General features: G+C 44.1%; 1 pseudogene across 1 annotated transcript; it reads right to left on the reverse strand.

Annotated features, from left to right (window-relative positions):
- Positions 1–7790: 7790 nt before the first annotated feature.
- Positions 7791–8171, reverse strand: LOC308268403 (ubiquitin-conjugating enzyme E2 C-like; annotated as a pseudogene). Its single transcript has one exon. The product of its transcript is annotated as a ubiquitin-conjugating enzyme E2 C-like (transcript).
- Between the last annotated feature and the right edge of the window lie 747 nt (positions 8172–8918).

Here is an 8918-nt window from a genome sequence, read left to right on the forward strand (position 1 = left end):
AAGTTATACTTGCGGATATAACATACTACCTTTGGTGAATGAGAGAACTCCCATCACTCACACGCGCACCCGCGTGCGGGTTTTCCCCTAACCCCGGAGGGGACCACACCGAGGTCGACTTCCGGGAGCCGGGTCTGATTTCTCTCCCGCGGGACGCCGCGCCAAGCCAGGCGCCGCGGGCGGCCGTGGCGTCCCGGCCTGGCGCAGGCGCCGCGTGGAGCCCGGCCCAGACCCGGCGAGGAGGCCGCGCCCGCGGCACCACCCGGCGCCCGCGCCCCGCACCCAACGGCCGCGGCCCGAGCGCCGCGAGGGGGGGCGTGCGCGCCGACGTCACGGCGCCGCGCGCCGGGTCAAGGGTCAGCCCCGCCTCCGCCTCCCCCTCGCCGTCTCGCTCGGCCTGCGCTGCCGCGGACGCCGCTAGTGGGCCCGGCTCCCTCCGCTCCCCCGCCGTCCTCCCAAGTGCTGCCCCAGGCCGCCATGGCAAACGTGGCCGACACGAAGCTGTACGACATCCTGGGCGTCCCGCCCGGCGCCAGCGAGAACGAGCTGAAGAAGGTACCGGGAAGCGGGGAGGCCGGCCGCCGGGCGGGACGGGCGGGCGGCCGAGAGGCGCGGGCCTGCGCGGCGGGGCGGCCAGGCCGCGCTCTGGGGCCGCGAGCCGGCGAGCCCAGGCTGCGGCCGCGGCGCGGGACCCGCCTGGGGGTGGGCCGCGCGCCGCCTCGGCTGACCTTGGGCGGCCGCCCCGCCTGCCCGCGGACGCAGCCAGGAAAATTCGGCAGACACCCTTCCTGCCTTTGCCGGCGGGCGCGGGAGCGAGCGCCGGAGAGGAGCCGCCTGGCTGGCCCTCTTCGCATCGAGGTCACCACCCCGGAAAAACAGGTCGGACCGAGGTGCCGGGCGCACCCGGCCCCGGGAGGAAGCTGCCCCCGCCCACGTCGGCGCCGGCCCGGGCGCCGCGGAGCGCTGGGTCGAGGCCGCCCCCTCGGGTGCGGGCCCGCGCGCCCCTGCCTTGCTTCCTCCCTCACCCCAGCCGGAGGTGGCGTGGGTCTGGTTGGGTGCATTGTTCTGTGGGCAGGTGGTCTCAGTGTGCTGTGCCTGCTTCAAGAATGAGCCGCGGGCCCCAACCAAACACCTGAGTGCACGCTGACTAAAAATAAACAGGTCTTACTATTTCTCTGTGCAATGCTACACAATCTTTCATCTCAGAATTTCAAAACACTCGAGGCATTTAATTAAGCTCTACAGCATCCGCCCGGGCCTAGAGTGTCCGGATTTTTGAGCTGAGAAAAATGAAAATGTTTCCTAGGCAGTAGGACCGGTACAGTGGAGAGTAAAATGGACTTCCTGTTACCTTACCGGAAATGCTCGTCTCTATTATATAATTCATGAGTTTGTGTGAATGAAGATTGAAATGCTGGATGTGCAGACCTAATTGAGAAAGTACGCGACTTCTACTAACCTAGGTCAATGTAGACCCCACGTGTGTGAGTAAAACACCAAGAGACACCGCCTAGGAGCATCTCTTAGCTCATCGTGGGCAGGAAGTCTTAGCTGAATTCATGCTAATGCTTTGCTTTCTGCAAAGTTTTAATTTCTCAAATTTATTGGCGTCTTGATCAGGTTACTGGCCATCAAAGATATATTTAACAGAAATAGTGCTTCAGTAACCTCGTTTTTCTTTGTAGCATTATTCCCTTGTTTGTATCTGGTTTTTACTAAAGTATGACCTATTTTCTAGTATAACTCCTGTCTGCTTTGTTATAGTATATTATTGAGCAAACGATTTTGAGATGGAAAATGCTAAACAGTCTTGATGACTATTTTTGGAAAGCTTTGACTTCAGAACATTGCTTCTCCAGAAAGTAGATTTTACAAACCTTTAAGCTGATTGTGTATAACTCTTCTTAAAAATCTTTTTTAAAGGCATACAGAAAATTAGCCAAGGAATATCATCCTGATAAGAATCCAAATGCTGGAGACAAAGTAAGTTATTTGAAACTGTTTTGTTCCTGCTCTTTAGTGGGTTTCTTGTTTTGTTTTGGGTAGTAGAGATTGAATTCAGGGCATTCTACCTCCACACTATCCCCCCAGCTCTTTTTTTTTTTTTTTTTTTTTCCTCTCTCTTTTGTTTTGTTTTGTTTTTTGGAACTGGGGATCAAACCCAGAGTGCCACACCTGCCAGGCATTCGTTTTGCCACTGGGCTACATCCCAGCCCCTTATTTTTTGTTTTGAAACAGGGTCTCACTAGGTTGCTGAGAATCTCACTAAGTTGTCAAGGCTGACCTCAAATCTCCTATCTCAGCTTCCCAAGTACTGGGAGTAACAGGTGTGTGCCACCCTACCTGGCTTCCTCTTCTTTAGCTTTAAACTTGAATTGGCTCTCTGGAAAAAGAATGTTGTAGGGGAAAATCATACATAACTGTATAGCCAAATTATATGTTAAGAATATTTTGGTTTTGTAATGGGAGTACTAACATTTTAAAGCAGGAGTAGGTGGTGAATGGGACCAGATTCAAAGCAAAGGAACCATGTTGCTTTCATTAAAGTTAAATGGATTCTGAGTTTCTGTAGCCCCCCTCTATGTGAAAATACAATTTTTTTATTTTCACTTTTTTCTTATAGTTTAAAGAAATAAGTTTTGCATATGAAGTATTATCAAATCCTGAGAAGCGCGAGTTGTATGACAGATATGGAGAACAAGGTCTGCGGGAAGGTAGCGGTGGAGGTGGTGGCATGGATGATATTTTCTCTCACATTTTTGGTGGAGGATTGTTTGGCTTCATGGGCAATCAGAGTAGAAGTCGAAATGGGAGAAGAAGAGGAGAGGACATGATGCATCCACTCAAGTGAGTATCTTTTTCTTTTTTCTTTTAGGAAATATTAAGTATTTAAAATGTTAGTATTCAGTAAAGTATCAGAATGATATGTCTACCAAAAATCATGTCTTTCTTTGTTAGCTGACTAAATAAGTTTAATACTAACCGTATTTTTGCATTAGCTCTTAAAGGTTGATTGGTGGCGTTTACAGAGTAGGAGGTCGATTTTTTTCATATACTTCTCAAACTGTTACATGATTTAAATTTTCAAATGTAAAAAAAAATTTCAAATGTAAAATTTTTCTCTGAAATACTTAAATCTTCCAAGTTTATTTATTTATTTATTTTATTTATTTATTTAAAAAGACACAGAGTGACTGTCTGCCTAGTTTGTTTACGTTATAGTTGCTCATTACTTGATCCTCAGTCTGAGCTCCAAAAATGGTTTCCATGGAGCTTTCTGGCTTCCAGCCTAGCATTAACCTGCCAGCATAAGAATGGTATCGACCTTGATCTTAGACTAGGAATCCACATGCCTTCTGCAATATGAAAATAGCTATTTCATTGCACAAAATTTGTGAATCTTTTAGTCTTGTTTTTTCATGAATGAAAATACAGCAAATGGTAGAGACAAGTTCAAGTTTTTATGTAAAATATTTTACTACTTTTGGGTACCCTGGGTATTCTTACTCCTACCTACACCTTTTTAAAAAAACAAAACAAAACAAAAACCAAGGCCTCGCTAAGTTGAGATTGGCCTCAAACCTGAATCCTCCTGTTTCATGCTCCCAAATACCACACCCATCTGAAATATTATTTTATTTCTTAATAAATATTTCATACTTGGTAAATTAGAGGAATTCAAATGTAATCTGTAACTTTGAGTCTCGTCCTTAAATTTATTTCTTTTAAAAGATTACACCCTCAAAAATATATTATTTGGATACCATTCCAATAGTAATGCTTGTGCAGTGTTCTTTCAGTTTCTTCTTTGATATAGAAATGGTCTAAAAAATAGTTAAAAAAATGAAAATAGACTCAAGAGTTTCGTGTGTGTGTGTGTGTGTGTGTGTGTGTGTGTGTGTGGTTTTTTTGTGGGAGGGTACAGGGGATTGAACCCAGGGGCCTTTTACCTCTGAGCTGAAAAATACCTCCAGCCCTTTTTTTGTTTTTTTAATATTTTGAAATAGGGTCTCTAGGTTTCTGAGAGTCTTGCTATGTTGCTAAAGTTGTCCTCAAACCTGTGATCCTCCCGTCTCAGTTCTCAGCCTCTGACTACTGGGATTACAGGTGTGTACCATCAGCAGCAGCCTTGATACGCTTTTTTTGTGCGTGTGTGTGTGTGTGTGTGTGTGTGTGTGTGTGTGTGTGTGTGTGTGTGTGTGTAGAACTCGGGGTGGAACCCAGGGGCATTCTACCTCCAAGCTACACTCCCAGCCCAATTTTCTTATTCTTTTTGAAACAGGGTCTCACCGAGTTGCAAAGGGCCTCACTGAGTAGCTGAGGCTGTCTGCGAACAGTGATCCTCTCTCCCGTCTCAGCCTCCCAAATGCTGGGATTATAAGCATAGGCCACCACACTCAGCTTAGCCCCAGCCTTGATGGTCTTTTAAAAATTTTTTCAAGCTGGGCTTGGTGGCTCACGCTTGTAATCCCAGCATTCAGGAGGCTGAGACCAGAGGATTGTGGTTCATGGACAGCCTCAGCTACTTAGTGGGACCCTATTTCAAAATAAAGAATTAAAAAAAAAAAAGGGCAGGGGGTGTAGCTTGGAGGCTGAATGCCCCTGGGTTCCAGACCCACACACACAAAAATTCATACTATACAATAATGCAATTTTCTGCTACACTAACATTTAATATTTTTTGTTAATATAGGCATTTCTTTATGGATGGCTTTATAATATTGCATTTTATAATGTACTTAATCACTTTATCATTTGTATCGTGTCTTGTTTTTTTCTGTAATAAATAGTATATGATTTTGTCTGTGTGGTGCTGGGAATTGAACTCAGAAGCATTTTACTTCTGAGCTACACCCCCCAGCCCTATTTTGTTTATTGTTGTGGGGGTTATTTTGTTGTTGTTTTTGTGGTGCTGGGGGTTGAACCCAGTGGCATTCTATCTTCGAGCTATATACCTCCAGCCCTATTTTTTATTTTTTTATTTTGAAACAAGGCCTCACTAAGTTGCAGAGAGCCTAAGTATTTGAGGCTGTTCGCAAACCTGTGATCCTTCTGTCTCAGCCTCCCAAGTAATGGGATTACAGGTATGCATCACCACACTCAGCTGTGAAATACTTTCAACTGTTCCTTCATTCTTTTCATGCCTAAGATTTTAAAGTAAATCATTATTACTAAAGAAGGCATAGAAACCAGGCATGGTGGCGCATCATTGTATTCCCAGTACTTGGGAGGCTGAGATGGAAGAATTGCAGGTTCGAGTATAGCCTCAGCAAGTAGTGAGACTCATCAGCCTAGTGAGACCCTAATTGAAAATAAAAATAACTAAGCCAGATGTGGTGGCACACACTTGTAATTCCAGTACTTGGGAGGCTGAGGCAGGAGGATTGCAGGGTCGTGGCCAGCCTCAGCTACCTAGTGAGGCTTTCATCAACTTAGTGAGGGTCTCAGCAACTTAGTGCAACTCTGTTTCAAAATAAAAGAATAAAAAATAGGACTTGGGGTATAGCTCAGAGGTGGAATGCCCCCCCCTTCAATCCCCAGTACTGCCAAAAATAGGGCTGAGGATGTGTTTCAGAGGTAGTATATCCCTGAGTTCAGCCCCAGTACCAAAAAAACACAACAAGAAAGGTAAAACCAAATTATTAAATGCATTGCTGCCAAATCCTAAAAGCATAATATTAGCAAGGCATTTTTGTTTTGTTTTGCAGACTGTAGTTGAATCCAAGTTTTTGTTTTTGTTTTGAGGCTAGTTTAGAAGTTTTGTACCTCTAAGCTATACACCCCCAGGCCTTTATTTAAAATTTTGAAAGTGTCTTAAGTTACCATGCCTGGCCTCAAATTTGGAATCCTCCTTTCTCAGCTGGGATTACAGGCATGTGCCACCATTCCCAGGGTTCTTATACTGTTTGTTTGAGGTGTGATTGACATGCAAAATGCTGTACACATTCAATACTATTCCATGAGTTTAGATAATAGGTTTTTGTTTTGGGGTTTTTTTTGGCGGGGGGGTACTGGGGGTGGAACCCAGGAGCATTCTCCCAGCTACACCTCCAGCCCTATTTTTCATTCTTTATTTTGAAACAGGGTGTCACTGAGTTGCAAAGGGCCTCACTAAGTAGTAACTGAAGCTGTCCCCAAACTGCAGTCATCCTTTCAGCCTCCCAAATACTGGGGTTTCAGGTATGCGCCACCATGCTTCGCTCATAATATATTTTTTAAATTTGTTTTTGAGTTATAGACTTCTTTGAAAATTTGGTAAAAGGTGTTCATACATACAATGTTGTTTAGGTCAGACATGGTGGCACACACCTGTCATCTCAGCAAACTGAAAAAATACAAAACAAAATGTACAGTGTTGTTTATGATTTGATGGGCCTGGTGGACATCTGTAATCCCAGTAGTTAAGAGGCTGAGACAGGAGGCTTACAAGTTTGAGGACAGCTTCAGCAACTTAGCAAGACTCAGAAACCTAGAGACCCTATTTTAAAATATTTTGAAAAAAAAAAGGGTTGGAGGTATAGTATAGATTGAACCCTTGGGTTCAATCCTAGTAACCCTCACACACACATACACACCAAACCCATGAAGAATAAGAAACACTCTTTTGAGTCTATTTTTCTTTCTTCCTTTCTTTCTTTCTTTTCTTGGAGGCTCTCTTGTTAACCTTTTTTTCTTCCTTTCTCTTTCAGTATAGTTTGCTTTTTTTTTTTTCCTCCCCCCCCCCCCCCAGTACTGGGGATGGAACCCAGGGGCATTCTGCCTCTGAGCTTGTACACCTCCAGCCCTATTTTTTAAGTCTTTTTAATTTTGAAACAGGGTGTCAGTGAGTTGCAAAGGGCCTTGCTAAGTAGCTGAGAGCCTGTCTACGAACCGCAATCCTCTGGTCTCAGCCATGTCTGGCTAAGGCCAGGTTTTTGTTGTTGTTTTTGTTTTTCCATACTGGGGACTGAACCCAGGGTCTTATACTGCTGGGCAAGTGTTCTACCACCAAGCCCAAGGCCGCTCTTTTTGAGACACACAATCCAAGTGCCTCCCTTAAGCTATAATCTTTGTAACATTTTTGATTGTCCAGGGAGAAAACAAAGCCTTGTCTTTTGGGCAAGTTACTTAATCTCTCTGTGTTTCAGTTTTATCTTTTAAAATGGGAATAATAATTGTACTTCTTTCAGAGGGTTGTGATTAGGAGCACTCATGCTTGCCGTCAGAAGAAGGCTATGATGGTTGAGTTTGTGCAGTTATCAGCTCTTAATCAGAAATTGTGCCGCAGCAATTTATTGGCCTAATGTTATAGGTTCTGGCTTTGAGTTCCATATGTACTGTTCATACTCATGAAGACTTTCTGTGGATTTGAGCCATAAAATCTGTCAGTTGAATGGATTTAATGGGGGGGGTGTCTTTTAATCCTTTTTTTTAAGTTGCTATAAAATTTGGTGCATCAGCTACTTACATATTTAAGAAGTTGGCAAAATTTGTCTGACTCTGATTCTTTTCTCTAACAGAGTATCTTTAGAAGATCTGTATAATGGCAAGACAACCAAGCTACAACTTAGCAAAAATGTGCTCTGTAGTGCATGCAGTGGGTAAGTGCTTTCTGATTTTTCTTTTCTTTTTATAAAAACCAGAACATTTATTTAATATACATTGCAAGGGCTCAACCGCCTACTTTAAAACACAGAAACAAAACAATAATAACATAGCTCAAGATGTGTAGTCCTATACAGAAATTAAGAAAAAGACAGGTTATCTAAAGAAAAAGAGTGACGCTATAGGGAGTGGCTAAACAGCCCGGATCAGGCTCTTGGCTGCTTTGAGCAGGTTTCTTGTAGGTACTTAAAAGCTATGTAGGTTTTCCAAAGCTCAGCACTGTGTTCAAAGGGCTGTCGATGTTGGGTTCTCCTATTGGAAGTAGGATTATCCTGACGTCATACAGGGCAGCCCACTTGTCCTTGATGATGTCCAGGCATCTGTTATTCTGGGTGTCCACCTTGGGGTGGTAGGATGTGAGAAATTTCACTGTGGGTGCATTGTAAGGGTAGCCACTGGGGAACTCTAAGGAGAGCTTTAACTCAGATCTTCATATACTGTGCCAGGTTCTGCTCAAAGGATCCCTACCCATTTGAAAAGGTGTCTGATTCCACAAAGGCAGAAATTCCTTTATTACCAGACATCATGAAGGTTATCAGCTCTTGCCCAAGGGGCTTCAGGAATGGCAGTGGGGTCACAGTTTTGCAAGGCCATTGATGGGGTGCTGCTGGTAGGGAGGCAGAAACTGAGAAAATGATGGCAACTCTGTCTCTGATTTATGTATAATGTACTTTGCTCCTTCAGTGGAATGCTAAAAGTCTACTAAAGTACAAAATTGTTGCTGGGCATGGTGGTACAGCTTGCAATCCTAGATTACAGCTTTGTGGATAGCCTCAGCTACTTAGTGAGGTCTTCTGCAACTTAGACCCTTTTACAAAGTAAAGAAAAAAAATAGGGCTGTGGCTGTTGGGTGTAGTTTGGAGGTAGAAGGCCGTTGAGTTCAATCTTCAGTCCTTGGAGGGGGGGATTGTTCATGCTTTAATATTTTGACTTCTCTCAAGGTCATTATGTTAATGGAAATTGAAGGTGAAAAGAACAATTCCTGTTTGTCATGACTTAATAGAATGGACTATGGGAGGGGGATCTTCATTTATACTTTTGCTTTCTTCAGCCAAGGTGGAAAGTCTGGAGCTGTTCAGAAGTGTAGTGCTTGTCGGGGTCGAGGTGTACGCATCATGATCAGACAGCTGGCTCCAGGAATGGTACAACAGATGCAGTCTGTGTGTTCTGACTGTAATGGAGAAGGTTTGTATGCCAATATTTGTTTCTATGTTGCAATGAGGTTGGGAATGCAGAAATTAGGTTTTTTCAAAATGTATTTGTAATGATTTTAT

Source organism: Muscardinus avellanarius (assembly GCF_963383645.1).
Source record: "Muscardinus avellanarius genome assembly, chromosome: 10".
NCBI lineage: Eukaryota > Metazoa > Chordata > Mammalia > Rodentia > Gliridae > Muscardinus > Muscardinus avellanarius.